The sequence below is a fragment of the Quercus robur genome, chromosome 1 (assembly GCF_932294415.1).
Source record: "Quercus robur chromosome 1, dhQueRobu3.1, whole genome shotgun sequence".
Lineage (NCBI taxonomy): Eukaryota > Viridiplantae > Streptophyta > Magnoliopsida > Fagales > Fagaceae > Quercus > Quercus robur.
The window spans coordinates 14518438-14534448 of NC_065534.1; positions in this window are offsets into that span (position 1 = coordinate 14518438).

The window sequence follows — 16011 nt, forward strand, 5'->3', positions numbered from 1 at the left end:
CTCGAAAACAGTCATAAACTCCCTTAAGAGAGGGGAGATGTTTCAATCTGCTTTTGGGCACCTTATTCATGATACATTAGCATACGTAGAAGCTCTTGAGAGCTGTACTTTTTCCCATGTACTTAGACAAGGAAATTCTGTGGCTGATGCTTTAGTCAAGAAAGCTAAGTTTGGCTCATCTTTAACTATCTGGATGTTCCTTCGGACATTAGTCCTTATGTTATGTCTGATAGACTTTGTGCATCTGATTAATAAAAATTCATCAACTTGATTCTCAAAAAAAAAAAAATATATATATATATATATATAGGGTCCGTTTGGCAGAGGTGTTTGAGTAATATTGTTTATAGTTTTTTGAAATACATGTGGGTGAAAAAAATGTGTGTAATGTAGTTTAAAAACTAAAAATAAGTTGTTTAACAACTCTATCTAACAGGCTGATAATCATTGAATTTTATATTGCTTATTGGGATGTTATTTACCATTCAATCAATAAAATTATTTTTTATACACAATTTTAGATCATAAAAATTTTAAATTTTAATATTTCTTTAATGATATAGTAATTGATCTTTGACCTTCTTGTAATTTTATGAATATGAAAGATATAATAAAAACATTCTAATAAAGTTATATAAAAGTTTAAAAAGTTTCATTTCAAATAAATTATGAGAAAAACTTTTGTTCGATCCAATGGCTATAAAGGGAGCTCCAAGAAAAGGATTTGTTATAATTACGTAGGGTACTTCCACCTTTCTACTGTGCAACTGTGGGCCCTGATTTTGACACACCAAAATTGGAATATGGATGAGGTGACAAAGTGACAAGATCTGTGCTCTGATGATTCCTGAATCCTGGAGGTTTCGTACAAATATAAGGCTATAAGCCAAGTGTCCTTATGAATGTCGGAAGATAAATGTTAATCACACAAATTTTTTTTAAGAAGAATATTCAAACATAAACCTCTCTTTTCTTTTCTTTTTTTTTAATAAGAATTTGAGTAATGTTATTTGGATATTTTTGATATATATATATGAGTGAAAAAGTATGTAATATTGTTTAAAATACTCAAAAGTATGTTCAAACTAAACTACCAAATACCTCCTAAAAGTTTATCGATTCCAAAAAGAAAAACTTATATAGGTTTATTCAGTTTGTTTCAACATTAATATTTTATGAAAAATAATTTACTTAGGAAAAATTATTTTATATTAAATTATTTTAATTTCTTATGTTTGATGGTTACTTTAAAATGAATATAAAAACGGGTAATTACAGTAAACTTAGTATAAATTCAAGTTGTTTATCCGTAATTTGAAAAGTGTTATTTTGTCCACCTTAATTTTGTGTGAAATAGAGTTATGTCCATATCAAAACTATTTGAATTATCATTTCGTATACTATTTTCACCATTTTTCATAATGAATAAAACTTAGGTACAGTACCTTAAATACTGTTCTTTAGGTTCTCTTTTTAAGATTTAGCCATGTATCTATTTAACTAAAAAATACACTTTCATCCTCTGTGAAAAAATTAAAATGACAGAATTTTAAGAGAATAACCTAAGGAACAACACCTAATTACTGTATTTAAGTTTGTCCTTTCATAATTATTATTAATTATCCATCATTAAAGTATAACATATGAATTCACTATGTATATGTATTACATGTAAAATGATAATTGAGTAGTGCAATGAATACTGTGGGGCCCAATAGTTTATGGGCCCGGCCCGCTCGCTTATGGGGAGTATACAGGTCCACACTGAAAGAGACCAGGGCCCAAGCTCAAAAATAGGAAGTCCAAAGTGGCCCGAAAATACAGCCGAGGACAGCTTAGTCCTCGGCAGGCCCGAAGTCTCATGGATGAGAGTGACCTACAAGCTAACTTAGAAGATCAGAAAATATCTTGGAGGAAGTTGTCCTTAATACCCTTCACTGATATGACACTGCACCTAACAGAGCCGGATTTTTAGGCTTTATTGATCATCTCCAACAATTTCGGGATTAGATTGATGGGACAGATATCTGTCCTGGAAAGATCGACCCTACACGTGGACGAGGGACAGCAAATGTAGGCTAGTATAAAAGGAAAGGTAAACTAATAAGGAAGGGGATCCCATCTCACTTCCTGAGAAAAAGCTTCAGGAGGGAGAATGCCCGGAGAATATATGCGTATCACCCCGAAAAACCACCGTCGGGTAACCGGAGAAAACTTTAGCGCTCCTCGGACATGATCCGAGGAGCCAAATCCCTCAAGTTACGAAGGTGTAAGGCCTGAATATCCAGACTACAGTCTTTTCCTGTTTTGGCTCATCTAAAGTCCGGCCTGTACTAACGCCCCGTGACCCAACTCTAGCCTTTCAAGCCCACTCTCTACAAATGTTATTGTAAGGGATTTTCTGTAGGCGAGCCCATCATCGTTGTTGGGCCGCTTGAGAATCGTGTCCCTACAAATACTATAAGTTTTTCTAGCTACATTGAGTTTGTAAAGGTAATTCAATATTGATAAAATTTTGTTACAAACTTGGTTGTAGTTTAATTCTTTTTTATTAGATGTGAATTTTAACAAATTTATTATTGGATATCATTTTTTTTTATATCCTCCATGCTTGCAAAATTTTCAAAAAATCAAAGATCAATAGTCATGTCCTTAATCAAATGTTTAAATTTCAAATTTTTGTAATCTAAAATCATGCATAAAAAATAAGTTTATGTATTAAATAGTAAATAACATCTGATTTGTATGAAATTTGCTATGCGTGTTAAGAATATAAAAAAAAAAATGCAATTCAACTGTTAGATTTTTTAAATATGTAGCTGTAGGGACACGATTCGCGTTGGACCACAATAGGGTTGGGTTCACCCGTAAATGGACCCGTACAATATCATTTGTAGAGAGTGGGGTCGAAAGGCTAAGTCATGTTTACTCAGCCGTGGTTTCGTTGAGTTGTTCATGCATGATCTAGAGGTGTTCACCCCTTTAGGTCTTTTTCTTTCCGGAAGAAATCCCCCCCTTACTTTAGGTTGTATATTTTCCTTTTATATTAGCATGCATTCAATTTCCTTCGTCCACGTGTAGGGTCGGACTTTCCAAGACTGACACCTGTCCCATCAGTTTCAGACCTGAGTTGCTGGGAGTGGTTGAGTAGGCCAAAGAAACACGGCTCTGTGAGAGGCAAAGCTCTGTCTAGGGCAGGTAGTATGGGCAGCCTTTCCTAGATATTTTAGATTTCTTACAAGATTATCCCTATACCACTTTTGCCCTTTTCCTTAGTGTAGCTCTGGGCTAACCGAGGGCTGTACCTTCCTCGGCGGCTTCTATGGCCCATTAGTGCTTTGTGTTTATTGGGCTGGAACTACTATCCTCCTCGGCTTGGGCCTTAAGTATCCCCGTGAATAGGTGGATCTGGCCCATCTGTTGTCGGGCCCCACAATAGCCCCTCAAAACCCTGCTATCCAACTCTTCGGTTGGAAAGGTGGGTTTTGATAATACTGAGACTTTATTGCGGCTCATTAAGTTCGGCCCTTGATCAACGTCAGCGACTTTTCACCTCCCCAAGTAATGCGCCGGTCTACGTGACAATTCCCTTGACTTACGCGTGAGGCGTTTATTCCGTTTGGATAGCCGTAGTGCGCTTTTAATGTCTTCTTTTTACGAGGCCTCTTAACTCTATCGGTTAAGGAGGGCTTGGAGAAACGAAACGGTTTTGCATTTACTAGCAGATTTCTTAGAGGATCGGAACGTGTCACGTACCCTCGTCTTTTTCCCTTATATAAAGAGAGAAGATAAGAAGGTGATTCTCTCATATGCGAATCCCTTAGACTTTTCTCAGAATCCGCCTCTTCCCTCTAGTTATTCCTCATTTGATAACACGTCCACCATAGTGATCAACCATGAATGAATCCCTCCTTTCCCTGAAACACCATATCTTAACGAAATTTGAGATGGCTCGGTCGGGGCAAGGATGGTGGAGACTCAAGGTTTGTCTCCCCATTCTTTTAGCCAAAATCCGAAGCAGGGACTCGTCATACCCCATTTCTGGTGTGACTGAGTCGAAAACCTCCCTTGTCATCTCCATCTGCTCTCTCATGAGCATACCTAATTAGGCTCCCCTTCTCCCTCTTTTGCTCCTTTTACTTTCTTTTCATTGCTTCACTCTTCTTCTCCTCCTTCCCGCTCATGTCCTCCATCTTCTTTTCCCTTGCTTTCTTCAGCAACAAGAGCTTGCTGAAGTGCTTCCATGTGTTCCAATTCTTCTTCCTTGTCCTTCATTATTTTTGTATAAGGTTCTTCTCCTGATATGAGCAGTACTGAGGCATGGATTTCAGAAAGACCTTGAAGGCAAATTCAAAAGACACCTGATGGTTTACTTATTTGTATTACAGATATTGTTATTGTTTTAGCAGTTCATTTTTTGTATAGGCTTGTTTAAGCCCTTCCTTGTACGTTGTAACAAATTTTCATATTAATAAAAGATAGTGTTACTCTATTTCTTATGTCTTGTTTATATATTCTAACAAATGCGAAAGCGCTGCTCGGCATAATAGTATAGCATTTGAATCAATAATGACTAAGGACGAAGTAATCGTTGATAAAATGATGCCACGATAATTTTAACAAAATTATTATTCAATATAACAGTCCGACCAGTAAGGAATGAGACTTATCTTAAAATTAGCAGTGATGGGTGTCAAATGTCCGATTAGGTGTGAGAAGTATTTATCCGAGGACATGTTACCCCTCGGATGAATGACCTCCTTAGGTTGACGATCATTAGGTTGCTCTGCCATCTCCACGAGGCGTGAGCATTAACCTTTTCCATTATTTAAATCGAAAAAAATCCCTTCATTAGGGCGGCTGACTTCCAAAGAAGCTTGAGTCCGAGGACTTTGCCAAACCTGGGCTTTGTTCAGGACTTATACTTTTTATCTTATGCACTTGATTTTTCCCGGAGGCATGAGTCTGAGACTTGGGTTTTGTCGGTATTGGGTTTTACCTTTTTAGCATGGGTCCGAGGACCATGCGAGCCTTAGGTTCTGTCCGAGACCAATGTCTGCACTAGTACTTGGTTTCCCTTTTAGCCTGAGTCCGAGGACCATGCAAGCCTTAGGTTCTGTCCAAGACCAATGTCTGCATCAGTACTTGGTTTCCCCTATCTTTGAGCATTTCCCGAGGTGCCCAAAAGTGACTGTCCTCGGCCATGGCCGCTGCTCAGCGTCGGCCAAGGTACCTGGGCCCTTACACCAAGCGGCCCCGGATCCACGAATCCACCTAGCCTATGAATTAAGAGATATTTCTGCAACTTCTGGCCACGTGGTACTCTCTGATGTCACGATGACCGAAGTGCGCCTTTACGAGGCTCTTTAATCTTGTGGTTGCAGTTGATGTTGGAAGTTGAGCCAAGACCACTTTGTCTGTAGTGCTCCTTGGGACGCTGCATGAGTTGACGACCATCATCTTGTCTTTTCAAATAAATAGGAGGGAGAGATGGTTGCTTTATATATAACACCCCTTCTTTCAGTTTTCTCTCACATCACGCTTCCCACATCCGGAGCTCTCCTTTCTTGGCATAACATGTTGAAAAAGAGGGTTGGGAATAAAGAACTTCCTCCGCCGCAGAAGCACCGTGTCTTCATGAGGCTTACAACAATAAGGCATGGGCACAGGAAGCACAAATTCAGGAGAGTACTCCCTCTCCGCCGAGAGGGAAAAGAATCTTCCCCTCTTTTAGTCAAAATCCGAAACAGGTTATGTTCATGCCAGAGTTTTGGTACGGCAGAAGAAGGGTTTTCCTCCATCAGCGCCTCCGCTTTGCGGTAGGCGTATATTTAGAGAAAGCCCCATCACCTTCAACTCCCTACACCTTTTCTTCAATGGTGTCAGGTTCAAGTTGGATCTCTTTCGCTGTTTGAGTTGTGGGCAAGTGAGAGCTTTGAAGAAGAACAAGGTCTTGGAGCTGTAGCCAACTTCTCCTCTGACCTACTTCCTCGGCTTCTACTTATTCTCTTGTATCTTCCTTTCTTTTGGTCATGTAGTGAACTTTGACACAGACCGGTTCTAGCTTTTCATTGTACATTGTACTGTCTTTTTGCTTTAGTAAGAAATGACGATTTCTTTATTTATTCTGAATGTTGTTCCTTTGATAAAACTACTTTGTGAGTTGGTGTACTTCATGTGTGTGTTTCTCCTTGGCAGTATTCAGGGCAAGGACTCTTGAAACCCGATTCAACTAATTTTAATCTATGGACACTAACAGACATGATAATAACTCGTAATAAGTTAAACTTAGGAAACTAACCGAGATGTCGATTGAACGCTCTGTAATAAGCGTGAGAATATCGTCTGAGGGTGACGAACTTTGAATAATTCATCCGAGGGCACGACCAAGCGTTGCGTGACTTTGGTGGTGCTTTTGAAAACTCGTTAATCCATTCCATACTGGTCCCTTTAGTGTTAAGGGTTCAAAAGCAAACTAGAGAGTCCATGTAACACAGCTCTTCCATTTAAGTAGTTGATTTCCCTAGAGGCTTGGGTCCGAGGACCATGCAAGGCCTTGGTTCTGTCCAAAACTTGCTTTTTAAGTAGTTGGTTTCCCCAGAGGCTTGGGTCCGAGGACCATGCAAGCCTTAGTTCTGTCCAAAACTTGTCTTTGGTTTCCCCAGAGGCTTGGGTCCGAGGACCATGCAAGGCCTTGGTTCTGTCCAAAACTTGTCTTTGGTTTCCCCAGAGGCTTGGGTCCGAGGACCATGCAAGGCCTTGGTTCTGTCCAAAACTTGTCTTTGGTTTCCCCAGAGGCTTGGGTCCGAGGACCATGCAAGGCCTTGGTTCTGTCCAAAACTTGTGTGATGCTTTTTAAGTAGTTGGTTTCCCCAGAGGCTTGGGTCCGAGGACCATGCAAGGCCTTGGTTCTGTCCAAAACTTGTGTGATGCTTTTTAAGTAGTTGGTTTCCCCAGAGGCTTGGGTCCGAGGACCATGCAAGGCCTTGGTTCTGTCCAAAACTTGTGTGATGCTTTTTAAGTAGTTGGTTTCCCCAGAGGCTTGGGTCCGAGGACCATGCAAGGCCTTGGTTCTGTCCAAAACTTGCCTTTGGTTTCCCCAGAGGCTTGGGTCCGAGGACCATGCAAGGCCTTGGTTCTGTCCAAAACTTGTGTGATGCTTTTTAAGTAGTTGGTTTCCCCAGAGGCTTGGGTCCGAGGACCATGCAAGGCCTTGGTTCTGTCCAAAACTTGCCTTTGGTTTCCCCAGAGGCTTGGGTCCGAGGACCATGCAAGGCCTTGGTTCTGTCCAAAACTTGTGTGATGCTTTTTAAGTAGTTGGTTTCCCCAGAGGCTTGGGTCCGAGGACCATGCAAGGCCTCGGTTCTGTCCAAAACTTGTCTTTGGTTTCCCCAGAGGCTTGGGTCCGAGGACCATGCAAGGCCTTGGTTCTGTCCAAAACTTGTCTTTGGTTTCCCCAGAGGCTTGGGTCCGAGGACCATGCAAGGCCTTGGTTCTGTCCAAAACTTGTCTTTGGTTTCCCCAGAGGCTTGGGTCCGAGGACCATGCAAGGCCTTGGTTCTGTCCAAAACTTGTGTGATGCTTTTTAAGTAGTTGGTTTCCCCAGAGGCTTGGGTCCGAGGACCATGCAAGGCCTTGGTTCTGTCCAAAACTTGTGTGATGCTTTTTAAGTAGTTGGTTTCCCCAGAGGCTTGGGTCCGAGGACCATGCAAGGCCTTGGTTCTGTCCAAAACTTGCCTTTGGTTTCCCCAGAGGCTTGGGTCCGAGGACCATGCAAGGCCTTGGTTCTGTCCAAAACTTGCCTTTGGTTTCCCCAGAGGCTTGGGTCCGAGGACCATGCAAGGCCTTGGTTCTGTCCAAAACTTGTGTGATGCTTTTTAAGTAGTTGGTTTCCCCAGAGGCTTGGGTCCGAGGACCATGCAAGGCCTCGGTTCTGTCCAAAACTTGTCTTTGGTTTCCCCAGAGGCTTGGGTCCGAGGACCATGCAAGGCCTTGGTTCTGTCCAAAACTTGTGTGATGCTTTTTAAGTAGTTGGTTTCCCCAGAGGCTTGGGTCCGAGGACCATGCAAGGCCTCGGTTCTGTCCAAAACTTGTCTTTGGTTTCCCCAGAGGCTTGGGTCCGAGGACCATGCAAGGCCTTGGTTCTGTCCAAAACTTGTGTGATGCTTTTTAAGTAGTTGGTTTCCCCAGAGGCTTGGGTCCGAGGACCATGCAAGGCCTTGGTTCTGTCCAAAACTTGTCTTTGGTTTCCTTTTATTTGCTTGTTTTCTGAAGGCTTGGCTCTTCGAACAAGGTGGGGGGAGCTGGCCTGGTGTTTGAAGCCCCTAGGCTTGTCTATGTCGTCGACGACGTGGAACGTAGCCCCTAGTAAGAGCTTATGTTGGAACATCAGTAATATGTCGCCGGTGATATAGGCACCTTCATAGCCCCTTGTTCGACAGAAGCTCAACTTCACCATCGCTCGAGCTAACATGCAAGCCTCCCCACAGACGGCGCCAATTGTAGGGACACGATTCGCGTTGGACCACAATAGGGTTGGGTTCACCCGTAAATGGACCCGTACAATATCATTTGTAGAGAGTGGGGTCGAAAGGCTAAGTCATGTTTACTCAGCCGTGGTTTCGTTGAGTTGTTCATGCATGATCTAGAGGTGTTCACCCCTTTAGGTCTTTTTCTTTCCGGAAGAAATCCCCCCCTTACTTTAGGTTGTATATTTTCCTTTTATATTAGCATGCATTCAATTTCCTTCGTCCACGTGTAGGGTCGGACTTTCCAAGACTGACACCTGTCCCATCAGTTTCAGACCTGAGTTGCTGGGAGTGGTTGAGTAGGCCAAAGAAACACGGCTCTGTGAGAGGCAAAGCTCTGTCTAGGGCAGGTAGTATGGGCAGCCTTTCCTAGATATTTTAGATTTCTTACAAGATTATCCCTATACCACTTTTGCCCCTTTCCTTAGTGTAGCTCTGGGCTAACCGAGGGCTGTACCTTCCTCGGCGGCTTCTATGGCCCATTAGTGCTTTGTGTTTATTGGGCTGGGACTACTATCCTCCTCGGCTTGGGCCTTAAGTATCCCCGTGAATAGGTGGATCTGGCCCATCTGTTGTCGGGCCCCACAGTAGCTATGTTACTTTTTTTTTAGTAGGAGTTATAGCCCTTGGGTATAACCAATATTCATTTATGAGGTGATTGAAACTCGTCAATCACATTTATTACTACATCTGTTTATAAGTTTTATGCAGTAAAAACTAGTAGAACCTCTCTTTAGAAAATATGTAGACATTTTTCATGAGTCATTTTTTATGAGTTTCACGTTGGGAAAATTCTATGATAATATACAGATTCTTTTCCAGAGAAACAATAATTAATTTGAAAAATTAAAAACAAGAATACTAAAGATTATAAAATAAAACTACGTAAAAAACAATCTCATAAAACTATAGAATAACATGAGAGTGTTGTTCATGTGGAAGTGTTACCCTTAAAAGTTGACTAATGCCACTCAATGTGAATGATTCCTTGACAATCACACCTTCCATGATTAGACTAAAATGTCTACCTCCTTGTTGAATGCACTTATAACCATCAAGATTCAGGAGCAATAGTTTCTATAAAATAAAAAATCAAGAACAACCTTTTACACGACATTTCCTTGCGGGGGGAGAGAGAGAGAGAGAGATTTGTACTTTGTTTTAGATGCATGAACAAAACATATGTGTAGAGAGAGAGAGAGAGAGAGAGAGAGAGAGAGAGAGAGATTATTTGTACTTTGTTTCAGATGCATGAACAAAACATATGTGCATAGACGAAGAAGAATAATGAGTAAAGTGATATGATATTTCTTATCGTCTCAAGGGAGCTATTTGACCTTTGTTTGTGGATAAGTTAATAATTGGGAGAGAGATTTTAAACCTTTGTATATTTGTTGCAAATACCAAAAGATGCTAATTAATTGAGCATTAGACTCTAAACACTTGACCATTTTTTTAATGATAAAAAAGAAGTAGTTTACATATAAGCGAAAGTAACATACCAAAACTCATACTCACTAACTGTAATAAATTTACAAATTGATAAGGGACTATAATATATAGATATATATACAACTTTATCATCAATTTAGGTCTTATATTAAAAGATACAAAAGAAGAGTAATGTTAATGGTACTACAACCTTTATTATATAGAGCTTACAAATTGATGTGGATTCTAATTAGCTAAATTGGTAAAATTTATAATAGTTGTATAAGAAATATGTGATTCAATCCCCGCCTATACCAAAAACTTATCGATGTTTTAGTCTGATGATAAAGAGTTATTATTAAGAGTGGATGCCATAGTTTAATCACATATATTATCACATCAGTTCATAAAATTTACGTAATAAAACTTAGGAAAAAGTTAACTTAGTATATAAAAATATTTTTAGAAACTTTTTATGAGAAAATGAAAAAAATATTCTAAAGACACGTGTTAGTGGTAGCCTAATACTTATAGTACTTTTTAACATTTTTTGTTATAACTAGCCCCCTGAATTATGAGTTTCACTAAAATAGAAAGAGAAATGTTAACGAATGCCCTTAATGCATTGATTAACAATTCATTTTAGAAAAGTTTTGATAGCAAAATGAAAAAAAAAAAACTGTCAAAATATTAATTTTTTTCCTATAAAAACTTTATTTAACTGAATTGTTAACTAATACCCTAATGACACTTGCGAGTATGACCCAAATAAAAAACCTTTGGAGCTGTGCGTGTGGTGATTATTAAGCGCCATTAATTATTGAGGGCCTGTTTAGTACACCTATTTAAATATATATTTTTAATTTTTAAACAATATTATACTTATTTTTACATAATTTTGTAATCTGTTTTTAAGTTTTTAGGTGCATGTATTAATCACCATCTGAAGTACCTGGCAATTTCCTATTTATCACCATTCACCGATGCGGTGCTGTCTGTGCCTTTATGGCGTCCAGATGTCTGCCATCTTTTCTCCAATTGTCAAGTCCTAGACCCCGCAGCAACACTTTTTGCATTGCTCATTTTAAATCATTAAACATAATCATTGAAAAATAATCAAATCAATTAAAGAGTTCAAATGTTCATTAGATATTCATTAAAAAATTTGTAATTCAAATTTTTTAATAATTAAATAACTATAATAATGGAAAAAAAAAATAAGAACTTAAATCATTAATGTTTTCATTAAATAAAAATATCAAAATGTAACATTGAAAGAATTAAAATACTCAACTCTTGACATTTTTGGGTAATTCATTATATAGTTGTTAGTTTTATGCTGTTTGAGGGGTATTTAGTTGTGTTGTTTAAACAACAGTTTTCATTATTTAACAAATAACACAATACATATTTTTACAATACTTTTTTCACTCACACGTATTTCTATAACACTTAAATAACATTGCTACAACAATATTATCAAATAGGTCATTGCATAAATCTCATGTACGATATAATATACATGGCATGACTATTTAAAAAAAAAAGAATGATTAATGGCTCACATTTACCACATTCTAACAAGTATGCTTTTTTTTTTTCTTTACCATTATTTTCATTTTTATTTTTTAGAGACAACTGCACCGATCAAACGAAAAAAAGAAAAAGGGTTACAGCGGCAATTACGTTGTTCACATGGCATGACTATTTAAAAAAAAAAAAAAAAATTGACATTCTCTCTCTCTCTCTCTCTCTCTCTCTCTCTCAGAGGCAGCTTTCAGGGCCTGTGGAAAATCATCATCATGAATTAATTTTCATGGTATTCACGAGTTCTCTCTTTGGCATGAATGATTAATGGCTCACATTTACCACATTCTAACAAGTATGCTTTTTTTTTTCTTTACCATTATTTTCATTTTTATTTTTTAGAGACAACTGCACCGATCAAACGAAAAAAAGAAAAAGGGTTACAGCGGCAATTACGTTGTTCACATACAATGTACAATTTACTATTTAGAAGTCATACTAATATTACGAGACAATTTCGCAAACACTTATCGACACCTTGAAGCTTGAACTGTAACTTTTTCTGCTTGGACGCCGCCGATTAAAAAGGATATATATGATCATGAAAGTGCAGATTAAGATAAGGGTCTGATTTAGATATATATTCTCAGCTCCATCATTCAGGACGGTGCCATTTGGACAAAACCAAGACCAGGTTAGTGACACATTAGTGACGACAAAATGTTGAAAATTCATTAATTGAATCATTATAAACATCCCCTCCAGTGATCATATCATTAGAAAAGATATGTATATACAAAAAAAAAAAAAAATTAGGGATACATCAAATTTTACAGTTTATTGATTTTTGTCGTTGTGAGAGCATTTGCTGCAAAAATTTATGTTTATTTTAGCATAAAAACCTAGTTTTTAATATTTTACATAATAATCTTTCAAAACACCTAATATCAAATTATCTATTTTATACAATATTTTATTCAAATATTATTTTTGTTATCAATCAAGAGAGAGAGAGAGGTTACTATAAAAACTTTGCAATTTACACATATTTAACTTGATTGATATGGGTGACTTTGGAGCTTGAATGCGTAAAATTGTGTCATTTTTTTTTTTATTTTGCATTGTTCGATATAAATATTGTCATTGCAAGTAGTAAATGGTGGACACTTTCTATAATTTAACAAATTGTAAAATTAGTTGTGCAAATATATGTGCTCCGTTTCTATTATTGTCGGAAAGGGAAAGTGTCAAGGAGAGGGAAAGGACAAATGATCATTTCATTATATTCGCATTTTTTTGCACAAATGAAATGTTTTGGAGCTGAGCCCGAGGGGCTTTTTAACATATCGATTGCTTTGCTTTATGACAAGTCTTGGTTACATAATTGCCAACAAGCCATATAACTATGACGTGGCATAAATCTGATGTTTTATATATATATATATATATATATATATTTTTTTTTTTTATTATTTTTTTTTCCTGAATGAAAAAGGAAGTTTTCGGTGTGGGCTTGTTGGGGTTATCGCTTGAACCGTTCCTCTCCAGAGCCGGTTCAAGGTACTGTTGGGCCTAAGGCGACAACTTTAAATGAGGTCTATTCTTATACTTTGAATATTAATAGAATATTTATTTAACTTTTGGTTTTTTTTTTCATTTAAAATCTATTTTTTTAGAAAAAAATTACAAATTAAAATGAACCCATTGCATTACTCAATGACTATACAACTAAAATAAACACTATTTATTGAATGAAGTAACCAAATACTAAAAAATTATGATTGAAAAGTTTAATAAAGCTATATACTCGATATTTTTAAATAGAATTTGAGTATAAATTTATTTACTAGTGTAAGATTAATGAGTTCTTTTAACATTTATGTGTAAGAGATTAAAGGATTGACTCATCCAATGAAAATATTTTTCTTTAACTGGTTTTTCTTTGATAAAAAAAAACTACTTTTTGTTTATTGGTGAATATTTAGGGTTTAATTAATACTTCTATTGATACAAAACATCTCTATTGATAAAAATTTAGAGGCCTTTTTTCATTGGGGGCCTTAGGCGGTTGCCTATTTGGCTCACCCATTGAGCTGACACTGTTCCTCTCTCTAAATGCATAACGAGGACTCTTACCATCAAGCTACACCTCCATGTGGTAACCTAATGTTGTATATTGTGCGGGCTAATTATCACTTATACATGTACCATAATTTTTTCCATCACCAATCATACTCTATCATTGAGAAAATATTCATTTTTCATTCGCATTACTCTGTACAAAAAAAAAAAATATATATATATATATATATATATACACAATAAATTAAGAATATATCTAATTTTACAACTTGTTAATTTTTATCATTGTGAAAACATCTGCATCACTTTGTACAAAAAATTATTTATTTTATCATAAAAACTTGCTTTTATTTTTATTTTTATTTTACACAATAATTTTTCAAAACATCTAATATTATATTATCTATTTTATATAGTATTTTATTAAAATATTACCTTTTTTCAACCAATCAGGCTCTATAACGTCGTAATTTTGATAAGAAATTTACACTTTTCTATAAAACTATACAAAATATCTAGTAATTATCTGCCACGTGCACAACCATTTGGCATGTTTTATGCCACGTCAGAAAAGCACCAATCAGTACTCAACAACCCTGTCTGAACTGAGAATAGAATAATAAATGAATAATAATAAATGTAAGAAAAACTATACTAATCGGGCATGCTTGGCCTTCCCTTTGGTCATTCTCATCCTCACTTTGCTAATCGTTTTTATTTTTCTCTTTTTTTATATTTTCATTTTCACAAAAATCTCTCTCTCTCTCTCTCTCTTGAGCTTGGATTCCTCGTGATCTGCAGAAAATTAAAGCTCCTGGTTGCAGAGCTTTGGAATGGGAAGCTGAGAAAAGCTTCAAAAAAACACAAAAATGGCTTCGCATCAAGTCCTAAACCATTCCCATCATCAGGTACGCGATTCTTGCTCTACTCGAGTACGTCATGGATATTCCAAAGCTCAAATGTGCTTGAACAAGATTCTGGGCATAATTTCTTCTATCCCATCTCAAGAAACCCCAAAAGAAAGTCCCGATTTTGAAACAAAAGGGAGTGAGAACAACAATAATCGAGGGGTCGGTATCGATTTGAACCTGAGATTGGGTCCTCTCGTGGAGTCTGAAGAGGAGGAGGAGTCTTTGGCTGAGAATGGAAACAACCTCAGTGCGTGTAGCGTTGTTGTGGGTAAAGTCTCTGCTGAGAGCACCGATTCGGTGGCCGAGTCTGCGCCTGCTGTACATGTTGATCACGTAGTGGCGGTGGTGGCGGAGAAGAGCTCGGAAAGTGAATGCGATCCGAAAGAGAAACTCGCGGCGGAGAAAGCTGTGGAAGTTTCAGAGATCACAACCCAGCAACGAGTCGAAGAAAGCAGCGAAATTGACGACGACGAGGTGGTGGTGGTCAAAACTGTGGCGTTTAAGAGAGAAGAAAACCAGAACAAGAGCACTGATTGTCTGGGTTTACTGGTCGAAGCGGCAAGGCTGATTTCTGGGAATTTCGAAGAAGAAGAAGAGGAAGAAGACGACGAGTCACCGAGTCATCATCGTCATCGAGGAAAGAAACTCAGCAGCGAGTTGGGTTTGGGGTTGGAGAAATCGAAGAGGAAAAGGAAAAGGAAAAGGAATTCAAGGAAAAACAGTAGTGGCGGTACTGTGGAGGATTGGATGGAGGACACGTCACCAGTGGTGAAGTCGAAACGTGGGAGGAACCAGGTGCTGCCTACTAGGTACAGGGATTCGGTGCTCGAACCTTGGAAACCGTTGCCACGACCTCTGAAATCGTCGACAACCACCGCGGTTTCTTCTAGGAAACCAAGGTCGAGGTGAAAATAAAAAATATTGAAAGTACTTTTTTTAATTTAATGAGAAAGAAATGTTGGGAAGTACTGCTTAATTTTAGTACCGCACACATGTGAGTTTTTTACGTGTTCAAAGTAGAAGAAGTACCATAATTAGATAGAACAGAGCACACATGTTAGAGCAGTACTACTACTACTACTAGAACTAGAAGTCTAGAACTAGTTACTGAAGCTGAGATTCCTATTCCAACATCATTGCTTCTCAGTTAAAGGTTCATGCAGTTTAGGTACTTAACCTGGACATGTTTTTTTTTTTTTTTTTTTTTTTGTCTTTTTCATTTAACTATGTATATTATTAGAGTAGTAAATAATAAATTAATATGGAGATATAGCCTGTAGGGTACGACTATATGAGTAGAAGAAAGAGAATGAGCAATTTATATTTAATTAATATATCCTATTCCTATATAAAAAAAAAAAAAAAATTTAATATATCCTATGGTTGATGCTTCGACTGCCATTGTTGATGATAGCGAAACTGTTAGAGTTTGTCTGTTTTATTTAAACAATACAACATATATTTTCACAACACTTTTTTATTCATACATATTTTTCAACTCTTAAATAACGTTACTAAAAAAATATTATCAA